The sequence below is a fragment of the Hyperoodon ampullatus genome, assembly GCF_949752795.1.
Source record: "Hyperoodon ampullatus genome assembly, chromosome: 19".
NCBI lineage: Eukaryota > Metazoa > Chordata > Mammalia > Artiodactyla > Ziphiidae > Hyperoodon > Hyperoodon ampullatus.
This window is the reverse complement of record NC_136932.1, coordinates 57,470,767-57,486,566: the sequence shown is the minus strand read 5'-3', so window position 1 is coordinate 57,486,566 and position 15,800 is coordinate 57,470,767. Positions and strand designations below refer to the sequence as shown.

General features: G+C 43.6%; 1 protein-coding gene across 1 annotated transcript in view; it reads left to right on the top strand.

The window, feature by feature from the left end:
• Positions 1–921: 921 nt before the first annotated feature.
• The window catches only part of ANKFN1 (ankyrin repeat and fibronectin type III domain containing 1), a gene marked incomplete at its 3' end in the record, with an annotated part of 414,694 nt that continues 399,815 nt past the window's right edge, over positions 922–15,800 (top strand). The window contains exon 1 of the mRNA XM_079725196.1: positions 922–1,068. The remainder of the gene's footprint in view (positions 1,069–15,800) is intronic.

Here is a 15,800-nt window from a genome sequence, read left to right as displayed (position 1 = left end):
TAAGAGTCTGTGTCTTCCCCTTGCTGACCAATTTTTATCAATCAGTGGCTCTTTTTCCCATATCTAAGAAATGGACATTCTGACATTCTTACATGCATGAGACCTAAAAATCAGGGCTTACCCAAATCTGTTTCCTCTGAGGAAGCAATTGATTACATGGACCATTGGAATGATCCTGATGTTTTATAATACAATCACAGGGTTCTTCATTACGAGATGAGCAGTCCCCAAAGTGAACAAATACTACTACAGGGTAAAGGACCTTTATTTCTCTTATGGGGTGCCTACTTTGCATTGAACTTGATAGTTTATATATACCATCTCAGGTCTTGCAGTTCTCCTATAGGCTAAGTATAGGTATCCCGAATGTGAAGCTAAAAAAAGAGATTCAGAAAAGATAAGGACTTTGCCCAAATTCACACAGCTGATGAGTGATGGAGCTCACATTTGTACCTAAGTCTACTTAAATGTATATAAACTCTGGTCTGTCTTTTAGACAGACCTTTAACTTTTACCCACCAAATGATATTACCCCCTTATTGATTTCAACAATATTGAACATGTCTGAGGGTTGTAGAGTCCTTCTGTGACACTGCTCTGTAATGCCCATATGGCTTCACTTGGAGACATCCTGGAAGCTGTAAGTTCTTAAATAATGTCTCTTCAACTTGGCTAGACTCACAGTGCCAGTAGAAGACAGATGATCCACGGCTGTGCATGGTATCATTGCAAGCTAACGTGTTACTCTGTAGTCTTGGGTTGCCATCCCCTGGAGTGTTTTGATGCGATCAGTTGTCAGTTGCAGGTCTGTTGTTTCTCTCAGCAGAAGCCCAGCCAGTGGAAGATGACAGCCCCAAAGCCCTGCCTGGGTTAGGGGAGCTATCGAACTCGGATAATGACATAAACGAGTCGGTGTTCATCTGGGGAATCTCAGACAAAGCAGCCCAGAGGAAAACCATCTCTGTCGATGAAGGTTTGTTTCACTTGCAACGGGAAAATCAGCAGCAGCAGCAACCAGAGCCGGTGCTCAGGCTGGAGAGAGGGAAAGGGAAACTGAAGCTGCCACATGTGAGTAGCATTTTATGATTTCTCTGCAGCTGGAAAGGAATGCCGGGGAAGGGGCTTGGCTGTGAGGTGGGCGTGCATGTGTGGGTTGGAGCTATCTGGGTGGCTGAGGGTAGGGGAGATGGTTTACAGAATTAACAAGTACATTGAGGATCTGCCAAAGGAAGTGCAAGAGCGGGCTCACACGCACTTGCATTTTCTCCTCGGATCATAAGATATGTAAGCAGCAGGTGGGGAGTTTTTCTTTTTGTTTTCTTCTTTTTCTTCCTCTTCTTCATCCTTGAGAGTGGGTCACATAGCAGAAACTGCAGCCCGAGAGGGGCTTCCTGAGCAGAAGGACTGTTTTCTTTCGGAAGAGATTTTCTTTCCCAAGTTTCTTTTGCAGGTGTGGTGTGTAGATCTCTATTCCTTTGCCGTTGAGCTGCCCTGCTGCAGGGGCGTTTGCATCCTGCTAACCACAAAGGGGCGAGGGTGACTTTTGTATCTCTGGTTCTCAGCTCGAGTTGTCTGTAGTAAAGAGCACCAAATCCAACACAGTTTAACCTTGCAGTTGTCACTGTTAAAAGAGTTCAGTGAGCACAGCACAGGCACAGGAAACATGGGTGCCTTTCATGCATCTGCTCAGCAGGTCTCTCAGGGTTGGCAGCATCAATCTTGAACTTTGGGAACGTGTTTTTTTTTTTTTTTTTTTTTTTGGACCAAGCTCTGGAATTTACTGTGGAACATTGGATAGGCTGAAGCTGAAAAGGGGCAGGAGAGAATATTGTTGCTTTAAAGCCCTTGTGCAGCCAGCAGCAGGTGGTTGTAACATGGGGAGCTGGTTAGTGTCTTTGGGTTATTGTTACTGATGCTAAGTAATGTGCTGAGTAAAAGTACACCTGGTCATGAACCTGCTGTATTCTGGTTATCAGAAGACACAGGTGCTTGCGTGTTGTTTGTTTCCTCATCCCTGCTTCCTTCCTTCTCTCTTTAGAAGCTTTGACATGGCTGAGCATGTCATGCTGAGTGTTTACCTGCTTGAGCATCTGCAGTAAATACATACAAGTTCATCTTCTCCAAGAGGAGGTGAAAAGGGGCACAAGGAGGGAGCCAGGGAGGGACCCATTGTTGCTCATCCTAAGGGCAGGCTTTGAGTAGCCGTGCATAACGACGAGGGTAGAACAGTCGGAGACACTTCACTCTGGGACTTGGCCAGGAGGAGAGCGGCCAGCCAATGTTTGAGTGCAGAACTGAATGCTCCTGTGCTGGAGGGTCAGGGCACAGCTCCTGAGTTGCTATGGGGCATGCATGATACATGAGCCAAGGGATGAGCTTCATGGGGAATCCTCTCACCCAGGCGGTGCTTTCTGATATTTCTCATACCTTGGTACTCCAGGGAAGGTGGCTCAAAGCTGGGGATGAGTGGCTAGGTGGCTCAAGTGACCATCCAGTGGAAAGCATTCAATAGTTGGGACATCACGCTATCTGGAACCTGCCCATGGCACAGAGGTATGCCTTGGCATCCAGGTTGGGGGGATCTAATTTAAACAACCCAGGGAAAACCAAAGAAATGAGGCAAGGTGAGTAACCTGATGTCTATGCTTTGCTATTATTTATTTTTCCTATCACTAGTAACAATGCATTGAGGAAACATTACAAAGTATCTTTTTTTTTTTTTAAGATTTTTTCCTAATCTCAACCTTTTATCACCTCTGGTTCTCCTCTGTTCTCTCAGTCTTTGTCCAAGCATGCCTTTCTGACACAAATGTAACTACAGTCTGGATATATTCATTTACTCGTCTTCTTTCCCAATATTATTCTATACACACTTTCCCATCTTCCAGTACAGTTTCACATAAATGATTAATTGTGGCTGGATTAAATGGATTAATCCCTTAAGTGGGTATGCTACAATCTGTTTAGCAATTGTTGACTATTTAAATTGCTTCTAGTTTTCCCATGATTGTAATGCCACTCTGAATATGTTCTGTGCATAAAGCAGTTTTACTTCTCTTTCTTTAAAAAAAAAATTGGATGGATTTTGGATTCCAAAAAAGAATGAATTCTCAACAGTGATACCAGAGAGGTAAAAAATATGGACATTTTAGTGGCTTTTCCTGCTTATTACCAAACTGTTCCCTGAAACATATTTCTTTTGCCCCAAACCATCCGTAATACGGTCTAGGTAAATATCAATTGACCTAGAGCCTTACGCACATTCAATTTTCTCTCTCTCTCTAAATGTGGAACTATAAAAATGTACTCATCCCTTTTTTGCAATTTGCTTTTGAGTCCTAGTAAGCCAGGCACTAGGCACTGTGATCCTCCCTAGGACAAGCCTACAGCTTCTCAGGTCCCTTCACTTTGTCAGTGACTCCCATGAGGCATCCAGGTTTAGCAGCCTCCCCTTTCCATCTCTGTAGGGGTGAAGAAGGGAGGGGCAGAAGCTCTCCATCCTGTACCAGAGTGCCTGAGCAAGATGAGCAGGGGTCACGGCCTGGGGGGTGGGAGGAGCCAGCCCAGAATTCTCTCCAAGCCCTGGAGCTCAAGTCCAGCAGTCTCCCTGGCCCTTCCGTCTTCCTCTCCAGCCCTAACAGAGCCAGCATAGAGGCAAGCTCCCGCCTCGGACAGGATTTGAGACACAGACCTCACAGAGAAGGGAGAATGGGGTCCTTGGGAAGGCAAGAAGTGGCTAAGCTTATTGGGAGAAAAAAGGAACATGTTTTAAGGTCTCCACTGCTAGGGGTACTTCTCCCGAATGCATGTGCTTTCACGATGGGAGTCAGACAGGGCTGAGTGCCAACTCTGATCAAATAAGAGCGGCTGAATGCTCCTTTCTCAGTGCCTACCTCCCTTAAGGATAATTTTGTCAACAATTTATTTTTTCTTTTATGTGGCTAATGTATCTGGTCAATTTGGAGATTAATCAGTGCTGTTCTGACTTCCTGTGTAGCTCCCCATAAATCACTTCAGTGCTAATCTCTTTTGTTCATTTAGTAATTATTTGTGCAAAATCCAGGAGCGTCCAGTGGGAGCCACACAGAAACTCAGCATATATTTGCCCACCCTGACCTACACAAGTGGAAACTGACAGTGTCTTGGGAGTGGGATTTTCCTGCCCATAGATAAGTGGGTTTGATAAATGTGGGGGTGTTTTAGGAGCTCTATTGACTCAGTGGGCAAGGGTTTAATAGAGACAGAGCTGCTTCACAAAACTGGTGGGACACTGGTGCGTCTGAGTTGGAGGTGATGGGGCAGTGGCCTGAGAAGGAAAGGAGACCTTGCTGCTTCAGATGCTGGGCAGACAGGGAGGAATGGTGTGCTCACGGTCTGCTGGAGAGAATAAAGCTTTGGTCTGCTAAGGATAGGACAAGAGGCTTTTAAATTGTAGCACATGTATTTAGGAAAGACATTAGTAAGGACTTCCCATATGATATCACTCCTCATTCTTTATTGTATTATTGGTTGAAGGTCTAGCTTTCCTGCAGGATTATACTCTGGGAGAGCAAGTATGGTGTGTGCTTTATTTCCTGCTGCAACCCCACTTCTCTAAAGTGTGCCATGTGCCAGGACATGTTTTAAGGGCACATCTACATTATCGTGTTTAATCCTCACAACAATCCTATGCAGTGTTTACTATTATTAGTCCCATTTTACAGATTTGAAAACTGAGAGACAAGGAGGTTATGTTGGAGGGCGTGTGGGGTCAGGGGTTCAGAAGGAGGAGGCATTGAGGAGGGGAAAGAGTCTCAGGCCACTTAAAGTGTCAAGACCACAACTTCAGCCCAAGAAGTCAAGCTCCAGAGTCTGAGTTCTTAATCCCTGAGCCATCAACTCTTTTAACATTGGCTGAGGGAATGATTGAAAGTCTAAGAGAATGTTAAAACATGACTGTACAGATAAAATGTACTGTAGCAGTAATAGCAATGATGATGGTGATTTTTATAATCAAGCCACTGTTTAATGTGCACCAGTCCCTTTGTACCAAAGTTTTGCATGTGCATTTTGAATTAATTCTCACAACAGCCTTATAAGATGACCACCATCCTTATCTGTATTTCACCATGAAGAAACTCAGGCTCTGAGATGTTATACAACTTGTCCAAGGTCACAGAGCAAGTGAGTCTGACTCTGACATCTGTTATCTATGACCACACCTCACTGGTATACCAACAGTTAGCACTGGATCAAGGGCCAGAGTAGTCACAAGCAAGGTTCTCCTGGGACAGTGGAGGTGAGCTCCATGGCCTCTTTTGATCTCTTTGGACTTAGGGTCCTGGGAAGGCTTTTAGAACCACCTCCCATGATACTGCACAAAAAGCTTTGGTCTCAGCCTATGCCTGGTACTGCCTCAAAGGCAAGTTCCTAAAGGAAGAATTCTCTGAAAAAATATCACCATGAGGCAAGTCACTGGTTCACTTGTAAGGAAAAGACAAGAATCCCAGCCAAGAACTCACCTTTGTTCAATGCTCTAGACCTGCACTGTCCAATATGGTAACCATTAGCCACATGTGGCTATTGAGCACTTGAACTGTGTGTGGCTGGTTCAAACTGAGGTGTGCCATCAGTGTAAAAATATGCATCAGATCTCAATGGCTTGGTATTAAAAAAATGGAGACTATCAATAAATTTGTATTGATTACATATTGAAATGATAATGTCTGGCATATAATGGATTAAATAAAATATATTCTTAACATTAATTGTACCTGTTTTAAAGGGTAAAAACCTTTTTAAAAGTTGTGGTAAAATACACATAACATAGAATTGACCATATTAACCATTGTTCAGAGCACAGTTCTATAACCAATCTCCAAATCTCTTTTATCTTGCAGACTTGGTGTTCTTTACCCATTAAACAACTCCCCATTCCCCCTTCCCACAGCCCCTGGCAACCACTCTTCTACTTTCCGTCTCTATGAATTTGACTACTCGAGGTACCTCGTGTAAGTGGAATCACGCAGTACTTGTTCTTTTGCGACTGGCTTTTTTCACTTAGCATAATGCCCTCAAGGTTCATCCGTGTTGTTGACTATGTCAGAATGCCCTTCCTTTTTAAGGCTGAATAATATGCCATTGTATGTATGCACCGCATTTCGTTTGTACGTTTAACTGTCAAAGGACACAAGGCTTGCTTTCACGTCCTTTTACTTTTCCTCGGTGTGGCTTCTACAAGCCTTTAAAATTGCATATGTGTCTTGTATTTGTGGTTTATGTTACATTTCTACTGGACAACGCTGCTCTGAATTTTCCTCTCTTCCTCAATGTTTCCTCCTCCTCCTCCCTTCACCAGATGTTAGTTTGGCCTCTCTCTTCCCCCTTCCCTGACACCTGAGCCAAGAATATTAGCTCTGGGGGCTTCCCTGGTGGCGCAGTGGTTGAGAGGCCGCCCGCCGATGCAGGGGACACGGGTTCGTGCCCCGGTCCGGGAAGATCCCACATGCCGCAGAGCGGCTGGGACCGTGAGCCATGGCCGCCGAGCCTGCGCGTCCAGAGCCTGTGCTCCACAACGGGAGAGGCCACAACAGTGAGAGGCCCGCGTACCGCAAAAAAAAAAAAAAAAAAAAAAAAAAGAATATTAGCTCTGATTAGGCACTCCCTTTTATAAGGATCTATGATAGACTGTCACGTTAGGCAAAGTTTTCTGTAATTGAATGAAACTGGGACATAGTTCAAGGTAGCTTTTTCCATAATACATAAGTAGAAGGCTCAATAAATTGGGACTGAGAAGGAAAAGCTTTTGAAGTGATTTGATTAAAAGTCAACAGCTTTCCTCAGCTCACAGTCTGAGAGTGAATTTTATTAACCACCAAGCAAAGAGGAATACAAAACCAATGAAGCATAAATTCACAGCACAGATCTATGCCAGCCTCTCACTTCTGAAGTGCAGATTTTGTAGAAAGACCTGGGTATCTGGAGATTCAAGACATTGGAATCTTGTCAGTGTCTTTTGAATTTCCCATTACTTATAGGATATAACTCAAAAGTTGAAAGCCTTTCAACTTTCCAATTTCCCTTCCCACCACTCCCCACAGGGCCCTCTATAAGAAGATAAGTATTACTTTTTAGTCTCCAAATGTACAGTGCAATCCCAGGCCTCCCAGCCTTGACAATGTTCTTACTTGAACCTGGGAGACCCCACCCCATGCATATACACCTGGTGAAATCTTACTCGTTCTTCAGGACAAAGTTCAAAGGTCACCATCTCTGTGAAACATTCCTTGACTCCAGTGCCCATTAGGTTCCCAACAGTAAACACTCCAATTGGCACACTCCAATGATTGGTTAAAGGATGTCGCATGATGGCGTTCTTTACAAAGGTGTGCAAGGTTAAGGGTAGCCAAGATGAGATGGTGAAGCAGCCCAAGGTTAGTGACCCCTAGAATCAGGAAAGAAAAAACAGTTCCCAGAACTTGCCCAGATTTGTAAGAGGGGCCTCCAGACAGAAGCTGTGGCCTGTCTTAGAACACCTACAGTGAGACAGGAGCGGATCTCTCTCCTCCACCCTCGGGTATCCTCCCATCAACTGAACCCGTCTAGAAGTGGGAAAGCACAAGTGCGCAGAGGATACCACTCATAGACAAAGCTTCCAAGAGCACAGGGCAGGTGGAAATGTGGAGTGTGCCTCTAGAAGGACTAACAGAGATGCTCTAGCACAAGCCCTTACCCCATCTCCAGAAACACCCCCTCTCTTCCCAAGACTCCTAAGAGGAACTGTTTATACCATAAGATAATGCTTGTCATATTGTATTTGTATTGTTGAATTCACTGTCTTTTCCCCAGCTACTCAGGAGACCATGAGCCTCTGAAGGTCAGACTCATTTCTCCCATTCATATATATATTTCTGACACTTAGAAAAGTACTTGGGAATAAATAGGTACTATATAAATATGGAGTGAATTAATGTGGTCCTTTATCACATTTTTTTCCCTAAGTCCCCCACTGGAATCTGGATGACCTACAGTGAGTCTAGATTGGGAATTTCCCAATGAATTGGATACATAGGATTAATACCCTCCTTTGAGTCCCAGCTAGGGTGCTAAAATGATTTGAATAAATGATACTCAGTGCCTCATTATGCTGTAATTGGTAGCACATTAAATTGTGAGGAATTGAGGAACTTGAACATAAGTGGCAGGAATCAGCAGTGAGTTAGATCGACTAAGAAAATAAGTGTGTGTGTAGGTGCCCGGGAGAAATGTACTGTATATACTGTGATGAAAGTTGGGTGCACAGTGAGAAATGTTGACCAGGGCAATGGAAGGCAGAGGTTAAGTGGAGACTGGACACTGAAGGGAACATTTGAGGCTCAGGTTGACACGGCCATGGTTGTTCCAGGAATAAGGTTCTACCAGACCGACTGGATTCCTAACCAAACCAGTGAGTGAAGACACATCTCTGAAGTACGTCAGTGTATCTCAGGTTTGCTCACTCTACTGGGTTTAATTATTAACCTGGAGTTTGGAGGTTGTATTATTTTCCTAGGACTTCCATAACAGAGTACCACAAACTGGGTGGCTTCAGACAAGAGAAATGTATTCTCTCACAGTTCTGCTGGCCAGAATCTTGAAATGAAGGTGTCAGCAGGGCCATCCTCCCTCTGAAGCCTCTAGGGGAGATTGCTTCATTGCCTCTTCCAGCTTCTGGTGGCTCTAAACTCTCCTTGGCATGGGACATAACTCCAATCTCTGCCTCTGCCTCCATCTTCACATGGCCTTTTCCCCTCTGTGTCTGTGCCTTAAATCTCCCTTTTCTATCTCTAATAAGGACACCATTTATTGGATTTAGGACCCACCCTAAATCCACGCTAATCTCATCTGGAGATCCTTAATTATTGCTGCAAAGATCTTGTTTCCAAATAAGGTCACACTCACAAGTAGTGGGGGTTTAGAAATGTACATCCCTTTTGGGGACCACCATCCAACCCACCACAGAGGTTACGTTAGTTCTGGTTAGTCAGCCTCCTTTCCAAAGCCAAGCCCTTCCCTCTAGTCCACGTTTTCTCATCTTCTTGAATCTAAGAGCTTGTCCCCATCCATTATTTCTATTTTCTCTTTTGAATCTTTAATGTTTTTGCCTTGCTCCTTCCCTTCAGGGTAAAAAATGCTTAGTTCCTTCCTAACCGTAAACAAACCACCTTCTCACTGCCTGATTGTACCTTCAAAATTTAAATCCTTTTCCAATACCACCACACCTCACAAAACCTCCCCTCCCCACCACCACTCCAAGGAAGGACCCCTCTCCCCCTTAACTTCTCAGACATTTCTGGGCTTTTGCTCTCATCCAAAAAGAAGTACCTTTCTGAAGTAACCAGGAAAGTTCAGGTTGCCCAACCTTATAAATACAGGTTCTCTTTGGTCCTTCTGACCCTCTCTGCCACATCTAATTATCTTGGCTATCTCTTCCTGCTTGGAGTTTCTCTCTTACCTCAAGGTGTCAAGTTAAGGCTTGCAGGGAAAACTCTCCCTCAACTATATCCTTTCCAGCTGCTCATGGATTATTATCCTGAACTTAACATTTGTTGTGTTCCTTCCCTCTATGCCACACGGGTTGACTTTTCTTTAAAAATCTACTTAAAGAAAAATAATATTTCTGACACCTGTCAAGTATTCAAAAGGTGGCTTTGTTACTGAACCAAACTTGGGTCTGCTTGCCCTCACGCAGTAAAGCCAAACTACTGACATCAAGTTGTGGTAAAGGAGAGTGTGGCACTTACCGCAGGCCCCCAAACAAGGAGAAGGGGCAGCTCGAGCTCAGAAGACCTGAACCCCCCTATTGCTTTCAGGCACGGGACTTTAAAGGCAGTGTGGGCGAGGGGGCTTCAGAGTGTGATCGACTCATGCACAGTTCTGATTGGTTGGCATCAAGGTGAGGTTTCAAGCATCATCGACCTTCTGGTTTCAACCAGTCTAGGGTCTATGTGCTGTGGTCAGCAGTTTTCCTCTGCTGACGGTCTGCTTCCTGTAAAAACAACTTAGGAATATGTGTCAGGCCTTTATCTGTACCTTTCAGGGAACTGAGAGTTTGGTGATTCTGCGATGTGGCAGACTTCTAAATTGTTACCAGTTCCCCAGCCCAACAGCTATTCTTTGTTTCTACATCTTCAGGTTTCCTCATCATTAACTCTTGAGCCAGCCTTTTGAGACTCAGGGGAAGCCTGGGAGACTAAAGCAAAAGCCTTTTACTTCAAAGGACAGGGACACAGGTTCAGCTTCTTATTTTTAAATAAAAATACTTATTACAACAAAAGTACCATTCCCATCCCTGACATAGTATTACATCTGTTCAACAGGTTTGAGCCATCTAGTCTTACCTAGTTATCACCTGGCCTTGGAAAGGCATCCAAGATAAGGGCACAGTCCAGGGCTCTGCTGTTTCATAAGACATGGATTCAGACTCTGACCACAGCGACGCCTACCACCTTCTTTCCGTGGCAGGGCTTTATAGGTTCTGCTGATGAAGGGGCCTGCAATGCACAGTGGCTGCTGGCCATTCACTAATTCGTCAGTCTGTGGGTGTGTTACTGTGGCCCTTCCCAGTGCAAACAAGAGAAGAGGGATTTGTGAATTCAGCTGTTGTTTAGACTCCAGCCAGTAGCAAAATCTGTGATCCACGGATGCTCCCCTACAATCTTGGTTTTAGTTGTTTTCTTAGAAAAGCATCCATTTCATCAAGATGTTCAAGGCCATTGGAATAAATCTGTATACGGTATTCTTCTATAAAATTGCAACTCCTTCTATATTGGCAGTTATGTCTCTTCTTATTCCTAATATTACTCTTTTGTGTTTTCTCCATCTTTCTTTTTATAATTTATCTTTTCAACAGACCGCTTTGAGTTTTACTGATTAATTTTAGTCATCTATTTCATTGATTTGGTTTTATTAAACTTTTATTAATATAGAGTATACATACAAGAAGGTGTGCATAGTACAGCTCAGTGTATTTTCACAAAGTAAACACATTTATGTAATCACTAGATCAAGAAATAAAATGGTACCAGCACAGCAGCCCAGAAGCCTCCTGGGAGCCCTTCCAGTCAACTGCCCACCAAGGGTAACATTATCCTCCCTTTGAACAGCATAAATTCATTTTGCCTGTCAGTCCTTCTACTTCTTACACAATTTACTCATATAAAATATATGTATTCTTTTGTGTCTGGTTTTACTCACTATTATGGACAGTTTCTCATCTGTAACCTACTTTGAGTGTTATCAAGATTGGAGACAATGAGTGTCAGTTACCTGCACAGGGACTGGCTATAGAAGATACGTAAGTGAGTTATTATCATGAAAAGGGGGCATTATCTGCAGATGGGTGATGTGGGAATGAGGAGGGGAGGGGAGGAGTGTGTGCAGTGGACAAAGCTCAGCTAATTTATCCTGACTAGTTCCCAAACATGGTCAGGACCGTGATGGGAAGACCATGTAGGAAAGCAGGATTTTGGTACTTCCTTTCTAACTGCCTGATGACATGGTAAGTACCAGGTTTCATTATTTTCCAACAGTTCATTATAAAGATTTTCAAACCCATTGAAACACTGAATTTACAGCAAATACCCACGTACCCACCACCTGGCTTCTATAATTAACATTTTGCTCTTCATGCTTGATCACATATTTATGTCTGTCCATTCATCAATCCCTTTTTATTTTTTATGCATTTTAGAGGAAGTTGCTTTAGTAGTAGGGTTTTAAAAAAAATTAGGTGAAATTCACATAACATAAAATTAGCCATTTTAAACTGAGTAATTCAGTGTTATTTAGTACGTTTATGTTGTCTATCACGTCTATCTAGTTCCAGAACCTTTCTGTCACTCCAGAATAAAGCCCCTTATCAACTGAGCCATTACTCTTCATTCCTTCCTCCTCCCAGCTCCTGGCGACCTCCAATCTATCTGTTTCTATATTTACCTATTCTAGATATTTAATGTAAACAGGATCATACAATATGTGACCTTTTGTGTCTGGTTTCTTTCACTTAGCATAATGTTTTTAAAATCTATCCACAATGTAGCACATTCCTTTTTATGGTTGAATGATATTCCATTGTGTGAGTACACCAGAGTTTGTATACCCGTTCATCCATTGATGGACATTTGGGTGGTTTTCACCTTTTGGCTATTGTGTATCTGATAATTTGTGTACAAAGATATGGTTAAGTACTTGCTTTCAATTTGGGGGAAATATACGTAAGAATAGAATTGATGGGCCATATGGTAATTCTATGTTTAACTTTTTGTGGAACCGCCAAACTATCTTTCTGGTATGGTAGTAAGTTTTTAAGCCCCAGGAAATCTCTTGATCAAGATGGACATACTTGTCCTAAGATTAGATGGCATACCTCCATGGCCAGCTATTAGCACTAATTTAGCCCCAGTTCGATTAGCCTCCTTTCTGGATAAAATACACAGGGATTTTATGGCACATGAGAGGAGATGCTGCTTAAGCAGCCTACAATTTCCTCTTGTCTCCTATAGGGTGTGTCAGTTCAACTGTCAGTGGAGGGGCAGTGTGTATAGTCTCTTGGGACATAGACTACTCAATTAATGATTCCTGTCATGTAATCAGTGAGTCTCAATTCCAGGAAACTGCCACATGGAGCAAGACCCCTCTGATACCACAGAAAGCAGCACCAGGTCCCCTTATGATTTCCTGGGTTATGCTAGGAGTTAAGTACAACAGATTTGGGTTGGAGAGAGAGGAATTTGCCAAAGAGACGCATGGGAGTGGCAATCCTTGGAATAGACGCTGACAGCTGGCGTGAGATTTCCGAGGGCTGTCCTGCTCTGTGAGCCTGAGAAAACAGGAGACATTCCAACTATTGTATGATATCATCTGCATCTTAGTAGCATTTGTTTTTAAACTATGGACTTAATTGCTGTTACATTGGTTCCTATATCTTTTTTCCCCAAAAGTTGAATCTTTGAAATTCCCATGAAAGCACATTCAGTTGTCGTTTCTGTTCCAACTTGATGACAGAATCATCCCTAATAATGAAAACAAATCTGTTATTGGCAAAGCAGTCCCAGGTGTTGCTTTTGGAGAGTCAGGAAGGGGAAGCAAAAAGTCTCAGAGCAGCCCAGAGATTGCAACAGATTAACAAAGGCTGTTTGCAAACAGGCCAATAATCCACCACTTTGCACATCATGTTATCATGTGCAAATCCCATTCACAAAAACCTGGTGGAGTCAGCAGAGAGGGTGCTGGTGGATCTTGATCTTCAGGTAAAGAACTCCAGATCAAAAAGGATATGTAACTTACTCAATGCCATAGAGCTAGCAAGAAACAGGTTCAGAGCGCAAATTCTGTGTTGTTTCCACTGTAGGAGAAAAAGAGAATGATCATCCAAGGTGTTGGGAAAATAAAACTTTGGAGTCACCTAGAACCTGGTTTGGGCTGTTGGAACAATGACTCGGTCACTGACCAGCCACGTAACCACTAGCTCACTCAGCCCCTGATGTTCATTTTCTTCACTTTCAGTGGAGCTGATGTTAGCTATAAGATTAATGTGAAGATAGAATGAAATAGTGTACATGAAGTACTTTACATGCTAGCAATTGCAGGTGCTCAAAAAATTGTAGCTTTCGTGCCCCAACCAGATCATGCTAGCAGATTCTAGAAAATCTGTTCCCATGACTTCTTCAACCCTTGCTCTTTTTCTCCTAAGTGTCCTAAACTGCACATGCCCTGACCCTAAGCAAAGTTCATCAGAGATATTAGCCTTGACATAAGAACAATGCGGGTGCTTTGAGATGTGGAGACACTTTGCAGTCAGAAGGTAGGGACAATCAATGTTCATTACTTAATTAGGATAAACTTCCATTTATATGTCCAGCTGTCAGAAAGCAAGACCTGATCAAAGGGCCATTAGTCACAAGGCTGGCTTGGCAAAGGGCCGCTTAGTTAAGGCAGTGAATTTAACATGAAAGGGAAGAGGGAGCCGGAACACTGGGGCTTGGTACATTGTGCATTAGTGAGTCTTCTGGTCCTAGCTCTGCAAGATTTCTTTAACAGAGGTTAACCCAGATGCTGAAGGCTGACTGTATCAAGCGTCCATGGCAGTCGCGAGCAAGTGGTAGCATTTCATCCCCTTGTCAAATTTCCAAATTGGGCAAACTTGAGAACAAGACTGAGAGGCATAAATGTCTTGTCAAATTTCACAGAAATTGCTGGTCCCCAAAGACAGAAATAAACCTTTCAGACTATTATAGGGCAGAGCAGCGTTGACCGTCCTATGTCTGCTGCAGAATTTGGAACCTGCCAGACTCTGGAAAGGTCATTCAGTGTGGACCTTTGTACACTTATGTTCCAATAACACTCATTCTTTAATATGGAATTCTCATTCGCAACAGTTGTAATATCAATGGTAATATTTATATCATTATGTTCTAAAACCAGACAGTGTGAGACACAAATTAATAAGCATTTGCTCAACACCCACAGGCCACCAGGTGCTGCTACTACAATGGGGAGAGGTATTGCAGAAGTGGATGAAGAGATAAATGATTTATTTTTCACATTTTGTAAGCACACTTGCATTATACAAGCACTCTGCACATTTGCAAAATCTGCTAGTTGAATGAATAAATTGACAGTGCATTGTGGAATTGCCTTCATGATGTGGTGAGGATATAATTGCTGTTATTGTTATAACTGATCTCATTGGCTGAGTACCGACTGGACTGAGGGGGGGCGAGGGTGGGTGGGTACCAAGTGAGGACAGCAGAGGGCAGTGGTTAAGAGCAACAACTCCGAAGCCACATTGCTGCGTTTGGCTCCTGACTCTGCTGCTTTCTAGCTGTGTAGGCTTCAAAAGCAGGTTGAATTCTTTGTGCTTCAGTTTCTGCATCTGTAGAATCGGAATGGTAACGGTGATACCAGCTTTGTAGGATTGTTATAAAGACTAAACGAAGTAACTTTTGTAATGTGATCAGAACAGTACTTGGCACAATGTAATAATCATCATCATCATAATAATCCCTCCCACCCACCCACACACACTGGGGCAAAGTGCCCATTTTTTAAAGGAGGAAGCTGATTCCTAACGCCTCAGGGGTAGAGTAGCCTTGAAATTCAGGTTGCTCTTGCTCCAAGTACATTCTCCTCCCACGAAGCCTGCGACATCCTGACACTGAATGGAGCGTGCTGACCCTGGCATGCCCGCTGACATGATGAGGTAGAGCTCTCTTGTGCCTCCCTCTCCAGAAACGAACATTTCACAAGCATGTACACACCCCACCTTTGCTGGAGCTGGGGTCACCATTTCCAAAAGAACAGTCTCTGCCTAAATGTGCGAGGGCTCTGAGAAGCTCAAAGAGATTCCTACCGCACTTATAAGCACTTCTTCATTTCTCACTCTGTCTAAAATAGAAATGCAATCTCAGAGATGCTTTCATCCGAGAGATCAATCTCCCCAGGCTCCACTCCACACTCACGGTGGAGACAGCATGGTCCTGAGAGCCTGTGGTATGTTGAAGATCCTAGGGTTGGGGCTAGGCTGGAGGTGATGAGAGTTTTAAATTGACATCACCAAAAACAGGACAGTCATTGTGGTGAGGAGAAATCACAGTCGGACTTCCCTGGTGGTGCAGTGGTTAAGAATCCGCCTGCCAATGCAGGGGACACAGGTTCGAGCTCTGGTCCAGGAAGATCCCACATGCCGCAGAGTAAGTAAGCCCATGCGCCACAACTACTGAGCCTGTTCTCTAGAGCCCACATGCCAAAACTACTGAAGCCCGTGCGCCTAGAGCCACAAC